The following is a 13,836-nucleotide window of genomic DNA, read 5'->3' on the forward strand; positions in this document are numbered from 1 at the left end:
TGGAGCAATCCGATGAATTGAGAATTAAAAGTAATCTTGATTTAATATGGAGAACTTAAATAAAGTCTGATCAACATTGGATTACTAAGTCATACAACTGCCAAAGAAAGAGTTTGTTTTTGTTTGTGCATGTCAAATCTTAAGTACACAAATGTCGGCAAGGGTATTTAAGCTTCGGCCAGCCGAAGAGAATTCTTCTCTCTTGTCAAGTTGTCAGTTCAAGGCAAATGGGGTACTTGGGAGGCTTGGGTGGGTTTTGGTCCGGCGTTGCGGAGTCTGCGTTTATTTAAATTTATTTTCCTAGAATGCCACAAGTCGCCACATCGATGCGCAATTTGTTGTTGCAGCTTACAACTTGCAACGTGTGGCAAGCAAGCAAGCAGTAGCCCCGACTGCAACTGCAGCAGGAGCAGCATCGGCAGCAGCAACTGCGTCTGCGTCTGCGTATGAAAATTAATTGCTGCCACTCGTGACGATGGCTGCAGCTCGATCTGGTCGCTTGCCCCATGCCGCTTGCCACTTGCCGCCTGCCCCATTCTGTTGCCAGAGTGGCGAGTGGGCGGCATATCGTTTAGATTTATGGCCCTCGCTCTGTCGCCGTCTGTGAGTGTCGCGTGATAAGTCTATAAAATGTACGTTACATTTGTACGTGCAAATGGCAGTGGGACGAGATTTGCATATCGCCCAGCTCCCCCCACTCTCCCTGAATCTCTCCCTCTCTCTCTCATCTCTCTCTCCTCTCTCGCTGAGGACTTTCATTATGTGCTGCTGCTGCTGCTGCTGCTGGTGAAAGGCGCCTCCTCCATGTGGGCTGCTGTTAATTGTACATCATATGAGGCCATATGCGATTGCAGTTCCCGGTGAAAGGAATATATTTTAAAAAGCTGGAGCCGAGCAAGCAGCGCGGGGCAACAGGTGGCAACAGTTGCCAGTTGCCACAAATCAAGGCTGTCTCAAGCCCTTCAATTCGCCACAAAATGCACTTTGTTCAATCAACTCTGCTTGTTGATATTTGAACAGTTCCAGTTCCATTTCAGATCCAGTTCCAGCTTCAGTTTCAGCTCCAGTTCCAAGTCTCGGCTGAGGCTCCCTTGTGACACATTGCACCATTAATTTGATGGATTGTAAAGTTTTTCGCTTCAACAACTTTCTGCTGGCCGAAAAAATAAAAAGACGAGCAGGAAAATTGCACGAGAAAAAAAAGAGGGAAAATTAAGGCGCACATTGATGACACAACGAGGGCTGGCAACGCCCGTGGAGAGGGGGATGGGGAGGGGGAGGGGTTGCCGTAAATTTATGCCTGCCCAAAATGACGCTTCACTGAATTTGTGTGCCCAACAACAAACGACGATGTTGATGGAGGAGCAGCCCGATGAAGCTCCGATTGGAGCGTTGAAAGAAGTTCATTTGCATTGTGGACACGGCCTGGGAAATTGGGCGATGCCTCAGTGCAGATGCTTTAAGCGAAATTGGGGCAGACATTGGACAGGACTGTCATCAATGCGGAGAGTGGAGTAGAATGTGCCCTTGATCTTATGCTATTTAGGGTTGCCAAGCTGTTGTGCTGTTGTGTTCATGAACTAGTTCAAGTGAGCAGCGGTATCTTTCTGGTGGGTTTTTTATCTCTCTCTCTCTTGCTCTCTGCATCTCTGTCTATCGCTTTCTTCTTTTCTGGTTCTCCGTCTGTCTGTCTACTTCTCAATCTCACTCTGGTTTTCCGCTTGTCTGTGTCTTTTTCAGGGTTGCTAAGCTGTGCTGTTGTGTTCGTAAACTAGCTCAAATGAACAGTTGTATATTTCTGTTCGATCTCCATGAGCTGTGCTCCAATATAGTTAGGATGTAGACTTTTCAAGCTGCGCAGTTGTAATAGTGAACTAGTTCAGATGAACTCATGAATAACTTTCAACTTTAACTATTGTGGTTCTTTAATAGTAAACTAGTACTGCTTACGTTCATTCTGAGTCTTAAAAGTTGTATCATTTAAAAATCTGATTCTTTATCTCACTAAAGCTCTGTTTAAAATATTCCTTTCTGCTTAACTCCTCTTTTCACTGCCTCTCTTTCTATCTGGTATTATTCTGGTATTCTCTCTCTTTCTATATATTTTTTTCTCTCTCTCTGGTTCTCCGTCAGTCTGTCTCCTCTCCTTCTTGTTCTAAGACTGTCTCCTTCTCTCTCTCTCTCTCTCTCTCTCTCTCTGTTTATCTCTTTATCTCTATTTCTTTCTCTCCCTCTTTCTCTTTCTCTTTCTCTCTCTCTCTCTCTCTCTCTCTCTCTCTCTCTCTCTCTCTCTCTCTCTCTCTCTCTTTCTCATTCTAGCTTTCTTTTTCTCTGTTTCTCTATCTGGTTCTCCGTCTGTCTGTCGCTTTTTTTCTCTTTTTTCCTCAGTATTCTTCTAATATCCTGTTTCCCTTTCTTTCTTTTCACTTTCTCTTGTCTTACATTAGATAGGGCTCATCTCCCCGTGCTCTCTCTATTTCTCCTTCTCCTCCTCCCTCCCTCCTCACCCTTTTGCGCATTACTTTGGCGATTTCAGACGATTTAAAAGCGATTATGGCCAACTCTTTGTTGTGCCAACTAAATATGACAAGCGCTCCGGACAGGCTGCCTCCACATATGGCATAGCTGGCTGCAGCTCCTGCTCCTGCTCCAGCTGCAGCTCCAACTGCAGCTCCTTCTCTAGCTGCTGCTGCTTCTTCTTCTTCTCGAACAGCTCCTTTTGCCTTGGCTGCGATTGACGGGCACTGATAGGCGAATTTTGCATAAACGCAAAGCAAGGCAAAGCAAAAAGCGCACGTCGCGACGACGCGTCGGCGGAAATGCGTTTTGAATCCTTGTAGCGAGTGCCTGCTGTTGCACTGCCTGCCTGCCTGCCTGCCTGCCTGCCTGCCTGCCAACCAGCCGGGTAGGCTGCCTGCCACATGGGGCAGCGACTTTTTACCATTTTGGCCGGCGCATTGTCTGCGACTGTCTGGACGCGGGGCTTTGTTTAATTGCGAGCTGCAATTGTGGAGCCTCGTTTGGTTTCCTTTTCGCATTTCGCTTGCCACGCATGGAGTTTGCAGCTCGAGTTGTCCCTGGAGGCATATGCGCATTGCAATTGAAATTGAGAATCGGAGCACGCTTCATGCTGCTTGCCCAGCCGCACAAATTCCTATGCCTATATGACGCAGCCAAACCAACCCCCTCGCCCCCCTTTTCCTTTTCCCTGGCACTGTCCATGCTCAGTTCCTGTTGCCGGGCCACGCACAATGCGCGCATAATAATGAGGCTGGAGGCAGGCTGTGGCAACAAACTTGTTTAGGCTCACAGTCCCGCTGCTCTCCCTCTCTTTACTCTACCCCCTTGCCCCACTCAGTTGCCTGCCACTTTGCAACGTTGGCTGCCTCGCATTTTGTCATCCATACGTGATAAATGCGATTTTTGTTTTGCCCACTCGCAGGCCCAATAGAGCGGCATTAGAATGTCATTTGTGCAGTTACTCAGGTGCGGCGAGGTGTGCGGTGTGTGTGTGTGTGTGTGTATGTGTGTGTGTGTGTGTGTGTGCGGTGTGTGTGTGTGTGTGTATGTGTGTGTGTGTGTGAGATACTGTTATTGGTTTTAACCGCGCCCGCATCGCAGCTTTTGACCAACTTATGCTTAATCGCATTGGCGCTCATGATTTAAGCTGATTTCTGAGTTTTTCAGTTTGTTGCAAGTTATGCCACCCCCCCCTCCCCGTCGCTTGCCACCCCCCGCCCCCTGCTGCCATTCACTTTGCCTTGCTGTGCTAACTGTTTACCACAACAAAGGCTTTGGGCAGCCCCTGGTTCTGGCGTTCAGCTGGCCGCAAAGCGAAAGCCCGTCAAGAAGTTGGTTTTCTTATTTCTTTTTTTTTTGGAGAAAAATCGCGCACGAGTGCGCACAAAGAGATGGCTGCCCCCTTCCCCCTCCCTGGTAAGGCATATGCAGCCGCACCCGTTGCGACCATGTCAACGTTTCGGGCAACCGAAAACTCCGTTTCCGACTCCGACTCCGGCTGCCGAGCCTTTCCCTCATTTAGGCGCCGAACCGCCCCAAACTTTCGTGCAATGCAATTTCTATTGTTCTTGAACCAGAGAAGAGAGCGCAGCTAAAAACAAAGCCAAACAGTGCCCCTTCCCCTTCCCCGTTCTCCCTTTAAATACCCTGTACTCGACGCGCTACTCCTGTGGGGCACTCCTTGGAAACGTAACGAAGTCAACGCTGCTGCCACAAAATGAGCGCTTTATACCTACTTAGATCGCTATAAATTTAGCTTAAGGCAAGAAAAGTGTTGCCGTGCAGCAGCTGTCTGGACCATGCACAGTGGGACGATGCCTGTCAAAACTGAGTTTAAAAAAAAACGGGTCGGTTTCAGCTTAGGGCTCAGCTGTTTTTATTTGTCTTACAGGAAGACATCGTGTTGATTAGGAGAATGCCCGAAGAATTTATAAACAGTTTTTTTTTTATACCCTGAAAAGGAAATAATGTATTTGTGCAGAAGAAAGCATCTCCGACCCCGTGAAGTATATATATTCTGGATCAATATCGAAAGCCAAGCTGATCTAGCCATGTCCGTCTGCCTGTCGGACCGTATGTTCCTCTATCCGTCTGTTCGTCCGTCTGTCCGTCCGTATGTATGAACGCAAGAATCTCAGAACCTATAAGAGCTTGACACTTGAAATTTCGAACGTAGGTCCTCCTAGTGCTCGCACAGTCGAGTTTGTTTCCGATAATCAATAGTTTGTCCCGTTTCCAAGCAATCGATTAAAATCGAAATCGAAATCCTATGCTTTTGAGAAATCTTTTATAGAGTCACGAAATTTGACATGAAGCTTCTAGAATAGTTATATATTTCAAGTATCTATCGTTTTATAGCTATCGCATAGAAAGGGTTCGGGGTATCCCCTAATCGGGAACTCCCGAATAGAGTCACTTACTTGTCTAACATATCCTTACACATATTGCACGGTTTTGGCGTATGATGACTAACCCCACGGTAGGATAAACCCTTCAATAATATCTTCCAGGAGAGAATTTGTTTTTGCTGGAATATACTAAAGCTCATGATATACATTTATTGACTTGTGCCTATCACGACTATCGATTGGTTTTCAATTTGTCAGAGATGACAAGAACTTATAGAAATCTGAAGGAAGACTGTTCCTGGAATGATACGGCATATTAACTCGTGCGGATTTCTGCTACCCGCAAACAAATTGCTTTCAGCCCACTGTGCGTACTGTTTGGACTGAGTTGTTGTTTGTTGCGGTTCGACTTGTAGCCCATTGCCCGTTGCCGGTTGCCCGTTAGTGGAGCTTAGACGCCGCGCGTTGCCGCAAGTCCGCATGATTTATGCGATTATTCTTTTGCGCAGCGCCCAACTTTATTGTTTTATGTTTTTGTGGCCAGCCAAAGGAAAGGAGAGGGGGATTTGGGGGGCGACGGGTCGTTGGGTCTATTGCATCGACTTTTGGTCGTTTGGGCGCTTTGCTGGCAACTGGGCTCGTATCTTGTTGAATCGCCGACGGGCTCTGATTCCAGCAGCTCGCTAGCAGCTTGTTGCAAGCGCGCACTCAGCAGCTGTTTAGCGGGCAGGTGGGGGCAGGTTAAGGAGAGGGGGGTGTGGAGGGAGGGATGTGTGTGCATATGTATGTTTGTGTTCAATTATTGAGCATGGAGCATTATTGCATGCAGCTAAGGCCGGGCCGCATGCAGCTGTGGCAGGCATGCGCCGGGTTAATGTCTTGTTGGTTATTGCCACGTCTCTCTCTGTCTCTCTCTCACACACACTCAATCCATATATATCTCTGTCTCTTTCACGCTGCACTTTGCTGTGCAGTCCATTTGTAATTTGGCACTAACGGATCTGTTGATCCCATAAATTGCAAATGCTGCAGCTGGCGAGAGAGAGAGGGAGAGAGAGAGAATGAGAGAGAGAGGGAGAGACTAGAGACAAGTTCATTAAGGCCTCAGCTCTAATAACTGTCCAGAATGTGGCCTATAAAATGCTGTGATTTGATGTTGCAGCTGCGCATTATAACTTGCAACAGTTGCTGCTGCTGCTGCAGCGAATGCAAAAATGCTTTGCCATAAAAGTCGAATATGAATTACGCCTCAGTTTTGCCCATAAACGCCCCCTCAATGCAGTTGAGGGGACTGAGGGGATTGAGGGGCTGGCGGGCAATTACAATCCAAGCCAGATCCGGCTGTGCGAGCCAAGTTCAGCCAGTTGTTGGTCTATTTTTGGTAACTTGTCTAACAAGCTGCAGCTGCTTTTGGGCGTGTTCCAAGCCTGGCTTGCAAAAAGCATAACTGCTCGCACTTATTAACAATCAGCAGGCCGCCGCCAACTGGCCAATAACTAGACTAGGTCTGACTCAGCCAACGCCTTGTCATGGCTGCTGCTGCGAATTTCCAAAGCAAATGGGGCCACAAACTCGAATCTCAACTGCAACTGCATGACAATTGCTTATTTTTATTGTGACTAAAAAATGGTTCATTAAAGCTCGACACGAAATTATATTGATTTTTGATCAAGCTCTGATTGTGTTTCGTTTGTTACACAGTACTTAATAAAGAACTAAAAGTGATCTGGTTGAAAAATACCCCACTTGCAGTTACCCTGTAATTAGCTGCGAGTACTCACTTTATGCAAATTCTGTGCCTTCTTCTTCCCCTTAGCTACACATAATATAAAACCTGATTGTTAAACAAAGTATGTGTTTGATTCTAGACTATATGCTTAACCTGGTGGATTTCTTTGAGATATGGCAAAGTATCAATAACTGAAAATCGATATTTATCGATTTTGATATCGAAAAATTTAAATAAACTTGTTCTGTGTGTGGTTTACGTGAACTTAGTCGAGAGTTTGATGTCCAGCTCTTGAAATCTTCGGCAGACATACCCAACATAACTATGGCTCGATACCGATATTTATCGATTTTGCGAAAAAAAAATTTAATATATTTTATTTGTGTATGGTAAACGAGAACTAAATGTCATATTTGATGTCCAGCTCTTGTAATCTTCGGGAGATATGCTCAATGCCCTCTATCCAGCCATAGTATATCGCCCGATATTTATCGATTTTAGGAGCAGAACATTTATATAATTTTATCTATGTATGGTATAGATAAACTTGTTTGGTTATATCTTATATGCGAGATCGAGGCGTTCCTATAGACAGACAAAGGGACATACGGATATTGTTAGATCGACCTGCCTGCTGCCTGATCAGAGATAAGGTCTGCGTTGATCAGCTTAACAATTACAGGGTATCTTATGGTCATTAGCACGCCTGTTACTGGCAGCATAATTAAATGTGAGCAGAGTTGCAGAATAGCAAACCCTATTGAAATAATAATAACATTTATTTGCACAACCGGCTGGGCCACGTCATGAGCTCTCGCGCAGTGGCTGGGTTTTCGCCAGTTCCAGTTGCAGCTCAAGTTCCAGTTCTTGCTGCAGTTTGGAGTTATTCCATTGGGCACTTAAGTTTGCATTTTAATATTGAGTGCAATAAGCAGCTGCAGCAACAATCAGAGCTTGAGCAAAGGCCAACTTGGAGGCGGGGGGAAAAACAGGGAAAACTAGAAAAGCTGTCCGTCTGGGCGAGTGTCCGTCCGTCCGTTTGTCCGTCCGTCCGTCCGTTTGTCTGTCTGTCGTCATCATAAATCGATAAAGGCAGCGTTGCCGAGCGTGCCAAAAGTTGCCAATTAAAAGTGGCAGCACAATTTGCCGCAAAGCACTGAGCCTGCCACTTGTTGTTGCACGACAGAGACAGACAGAGACAGAGATAGAGACAGAGACAGAGACAGACGGCAATGCCAACTCGTTTGCAGGCAGTCGGGGCATTCGTAATGAGCACCGTGTGCGAGAGCTCTGGATGCCAGCGATAAGTAGCTGCCACCGCGTCGGAGCAACTGCCTCATGCCATGCAAATTGTTCCGACTGCTGTCCGATTGTCCGACTGTCAGTTGATAAGGCGGCGTTTGAGGCCTTTTGCCACCAGCACAGCGCTGGCAACTGTCTCTTTAGGTGTGGCCAGCCGGCCGGCGGGGCAAACTTTAATTTGATGCCGTGCCCCCTTCCCACCAGACCCCCATAACCTCCCCTCCCCCCACATAACTCCAGCTCTAGCTGGCACAGAAACCCAAAAAGTTGGTCAGTTTAGAAATAAATTGGAATTGGAATTGGTTTTTAAATTCTTTTCGTACCCAAGCGGAGAGTACTTTAACTTTGTGACGAAATGTGTAACGCAATTTAGCAAATAGTTACTAAAACTATGTGTAATATATAAGCCTGATATACGATGATATTGACCAAACGTACATATATTAAGCTATTACTTAGTTGCTCACACTAAAGGAAAATTTTATCAACATCGAACCCCTATATCTTATAGAGCCTATAGAAAACTTAAGTATATAATATATAACATATATAACATATATACCATATGTAACATATGTAAAATGTGTAACATATATAACATATGTAACAAATGTAACATATGTAACATATATAACATATATAACATATATAACATATATAACATATATAACATATATAACATATATAACATATATAACATGTATAACATATATAACATAGATAACATATATAACATATGTAAAATATATAAAATATATAACATACATAACATATGTAACATATAACATATATGGATAACATGTATAACATATATAACATAGATAACATATATAACATATGTAAAATATGTAAAATATATAACATACATAACATATGTAACATATATAACATATATAACATATATAACATATATAACATATATAACATATATAACATATGTAACATATATAACATATATAACATATAAAACATATATAACATATATAACATATATAATATATATAACATTTATAACATTTTAACGTACCTGGTCTTTAAGTCTGTAAGGGTATCCGATCTGCGGCCAATTAAGTTGAATTTTCTTTCTATTTTTTTTTCTTTGGTTTCCGTTTTCCACGCTCACTTTTCATCGACGGTAGCTTCTGCTGCAAACACAATGCGCGCTTTTAATGTATGTAAATTTTGGACTGAAAATAAAAAAAAAGAGCGAAAGAGACAGCAATTAGGCAAAAGAGCAAAAGAGACTGGACCCGGGGTAACCCACACCCCCCCACCCCCCTCCCCGGTTTTGACCAAGCCAATCAACTGGCAGCTGGCAACTGGGCAAAAGAAGAATTTTTTCTAATTTACATAACTGAGGCATTAGCTGAATGCTCGCTGCTCGTTTCGGCCATTCAAATTGCTTTGCATAGATTTTCAGACTAAACAAATTTGTTGTTAGTTTCTCAGATGCGGCTGCTGCTGGTGCATTGTTTAAGCACAAACATGCATCTACCGTTAAGAGAAACAAGCGGCATTAATTGGACAAGCAGCTGGGCCAATACCCTAGCTGAAGAGCCCAAGAAGGTATGTTTAATGCCAATTCATGTGTTTTTGGGTACTCCTAAATTGAGCATCTTTAGCCAAAGTATTGTTTGTATTATATCCAATTAAAGAAAACAGCAGTATCTGATTTAAATGTGGTTAAGTAATACATTTATCCACCATGGTTACTTTACCCAGAATATTAATACAGAATATATATTACTTTAGCCAAAATATTACTTAATATATAAATTACTTTAGCTAAAATATTGTTTATATTATTTCCAACTAAAGAGATCAAAAGGTGGCAGCAAATTAAATGATTTAATTTTGGTTAAGTAACTCATATACTCATGTCCTCCATGGTTACTTTAGCCAAAATATTGGTTACATTTTAATAGACTAAAAAAACCTAAAATGGCAGCAGAGTAACTGAGTCAGTCCAAGCTAAGTTACACATATACTTATGTCCTCCATGGTCACATTGCAAATCTGTGGCAAATCTAATAAGAGTTAAAAACTAAATTCATAGTAAATATATATCTACCATAGTGTATAGGCATAGTACTGTAATTAGCGATATTTTCTAAATTTTCTGTCCTCCATGGTAACATTGTGCTACTTTGTGGCAAATCTAATAAGATTTAATATTTAAATACATGACTATATATATGCATAGCATTTACTGCAGTTAGTGTTACTTTGTACTCTGCCGTCCTCCATGGTCACTTTAAGCATAGCTTCATAACTGACAGAAGCCAACAGAAATTGTACTGTGGGTTAAAACTTTGTCTTAAGCGTTGCCTAAAATATAAATTATGATTGAATGTCCTCCATGGTCACATTGCTTGTAGGACTATCACGGTCAAATGTTGTAGTGGATCATTTATAGCTCAGCGAGTGTAGCAAGAAATGTCTGACATTTTTATTAACTGTCCTCCATAATTATTTATTTATGTACTTATAAATGCAGTAAGACACACAAATGATTATATGTGCATCCTCCATGGTCATTTTTAAATCCATAACGAAGACTAACAGCTCGCACGAACAGCTCGTTAAATGTGATAGGCCCTGGACTAAGGTAGGGCATAGAAAGTTGCCCATGCAGTTTGCTGCAAATTAATTAGACTCAATAAGTTGCTGCTGCGACTGGATTCTATGTTCATATTGTGTTCAGATTTTTTGTTGTTGTTGTTAACAACATCTTTGCGCTGACAATTCTCATGTAAATGCCAAAAGTTGCTGCATTGTTTAAACATTTTCCAAAAGAGAGAAGAAGCAGAAGAAGAAGAGAGGGAAAAAAACGGTAAACAAGTTGCTGTCAATGTGAAACATGAACAAGATTTCTGAGCGCTTTCTAATCGCTGCGCCCGATAAGGCGGCAGAGTTATGCGGCAAGCTCAACTGGACAGGGGCAGGGAGGAGGAGAGGGGGAGATTAATAATAAAAAATCCAATTCAGCTCGGCACTTTCCCAGCTGCAACTACTAGCATTTGATTTTGGCATAATTTCTCACTCGCTGGCAACAATCAGCGCAGTGCAGGTGAAAAATTGACAGCCGGTCAGAGATAACGACAGACACAGGTGAGCCGGACAACCGCTGCTGCCGCTGCTGCTGCTGCTGCTGCTGTTGCACTTGTTAACCAGCTATCGATTGTTGCAACAGCCGCAAATCAAATGGCAAAACTTCTTTTATACAGTTGTCAATTATTTTCGCCAGCAATTTTGGCTTTGCAGCGAACCAAATTGCAGCTCCAAATCGATGCAACGAGCTGCATCGACATCGTTAGGTTGCATGCCACATGGCAAACGGAGACACAGACAGAGGGGGAGCGCAATCCAGCGTCAAGTACGTGAGGTGGCTCTTTGTAAAGTCATCCAGTCATTCAGTCATCTAGTCATCCAATTGCTGGCAACAAGAAATTGCTGAGGATTGGATCAGGCAGCAGGCAGCAGCTATCAGGCAACTTGGGGCAGGCAACTTGGGGCAGGCTGCAACATGGGGCAGATTATAATTGAATGATTGCATGGCCAGCTCAAAATGATTTGCTCGTCATTAAGTCTCAACTACTTGGCTGCTTGTTATGCGGATTAGCGCAACTATTTTGAACCCATTGATCAATTGATTTGGCTGCCAGTAGGTGTCAAAACTATTTGGCGCACATTTTCAATTACAGCTGGCAAAAAAAAAATACATATATATATATATAGAAGCTGAGGCATTTGCAACAAATGGGCCCCAAAATTGTCCGTCAAGTTCATTAAATTATTTCAAATGTTTTGTCTTTGTCAGGCCAAGTGACTTATTACAGACGCAGTCCAGAGCCTAAACAACTGATGAATGTTACGACCAACAACAATGACAGCAGTCAAGAGTTTACTATGCTGTAGCAGATACCCTGTAAAAAGCTCGAGCAATAAAGCATGGTAAACAGATGCTCAAATAACTGCTGTGCTTTGTTGTTGAATTGTTGCTAGATTTTTCAGGGCTTAATAAAGACAAGTATATTTAAATGCCAAATATCTTTTGTTAATAATCTAAGAGAATTATTTATTTACTTATTTATTTATTTATTTAATTCTTTATTTATTTATTTATTTAATTATTTATTTATTTATTTATTTATTTAATGATTTAATTATTTAATTATTTAATTATTTAATTATTTAATTATTTAATTATTTAATTATTTAATAATTTAATTATTTAATTATTTAATTATTTAATTATTTAATTATTTAATTATTTAATTATTTAATTATTTAATTATTTAATTATTTAATTATTTAATTATTTAATTATTTAATTATTTAATTATTTAATTATTTAATTATTTATTTATTTATTTATTTATTAAAACGAGTGTCTTCCCAATTATTCAAAGTATCAATTAGTCCCAACGCGAAATAAATAAATTCGTTTTATGCTTAAAGACTTTTAGAAAATGGAAAGACTTAACCAAGAAATTAATTGATTTGTTTTTTTAATATCTCTAGCTCTTCTACTCTCTGAGATAGACAGAGTTGTCTTTTATTTGCCCGTCACATATATTTTGCACACAATCATAATACCCCTTTTAACCCACATTCATTGAGTACAGGGTATTTTAACGAAAGAGGACGTCGATGTGGACATGTACATGGACCTGAATGTGAACGTTTGACAAGAAATTTATTTAAAAGACAACTGGCAACAAATAAATTTCAAGAGAATTGTAAGCACAGCATGGCGCACAGATAAAGTCAGAGAGCGAGAGGGAGAGAGGGAGAGGGAGTGGAGGGGTAGAGAGAGATAGAGAGAGATGGGAGCAAGGCCTACAGATGCGATATAGACAATTGGAATGCAGACTCTGTGGCTCTGTGTAGGAGTCGTCATCGTCATCGTCTTGGTCTTGGTCTCCGACTTGGTCTTGGTCTGAAATTCATTCATCAATTTAATCGATCAGACGTAGCTGCTTTGACATGAACTCCGAGTCGTGTAAGCGTATGTAAATAGCTCGGTTAACAATGCGACATAAAATTTAATCAATTTATTGGGAACGAGGCATTGTCTAAACATTTGCAGCTTGCTTTTTTTTTGCCTTAGCTACACACTCTTGCAGAGGGCATTTTAATTATGTCATGAAATGTGCAACGCGTAAGTGAAGATGTTTGCGAAATTAAAATCATTTATTCATAGATATAAATTTCAAATTTTGCCGAATTTTATATATAATGTGATGTACCAAGGCTGGAGCCGAAGCCTGCGTTTATTGGCGGGGAAAAATCATGTAAGCTTAAGGCGGGGCACGGGTTCAAACCTTAAACCGCACCACCAACCATTTGCTTAGACTTTCAGATATGATTTCATATTACAATATACTAGACTCTCTCGAATTATTTGCCGTCTTTCTCTTTAGAAGATTCTTCTCCAATCCGTTTACTAATTAACACATTAAAAGGAGCTTTAAATTTGTTAAGTTTAAGGATTAGTTTAAATTCGACAGCGCAAGTTTCCATTAAGTATTAGCTAAGCGTTTTATTTACTTAGCTGCAAGAGTATTTATTATTTCGCCACGCGGGTTTTAGCTGCCTTTATCCTGTTGGTTTTCATTTTATAGTCAGCGCCCGGCTACACTTTCTCCACTTGGATTTGCAATAGAAAATTGCACAAGAGGCATAAATAAGTCGCAAGTTTGCTGGCACGGAGCCCAAATAAATACCCAAAGACAGCAGGCGAGTGGAAATAGAGGAGACAGAGGGGGGGCGGGATTTGGTTTGGCCTGACCAACCGCACCCACATGCGCCGCCTGAGTTATGGCCGGAGCAGGAGACAAAGACACGCGTCTGGAGTTGAGTTTTCGATTAAGGTCTCTCGATGCGAAATGCAATTTAGCCGCGAGGGAGGGCGAGAAGTTTGGGCCTGACAAA

This window comes from Drosophila montana, unplaced genomic scaffold, assembly GCF_035044405.1.
Source record: "Drosophila montana isolate Dmon_TW-CO22-7 unplaced genomic scaffold, ASM3504440v1 contig_1455_1, whole genome shotgun sequence".
Classification (NCBI taxonomy): domain Eukaryota; kingdom Metazoa; phylum Arthropoda; class Insecta; order Diptera; family Drosophilidae; genus Drosophila; species Drosophila montana.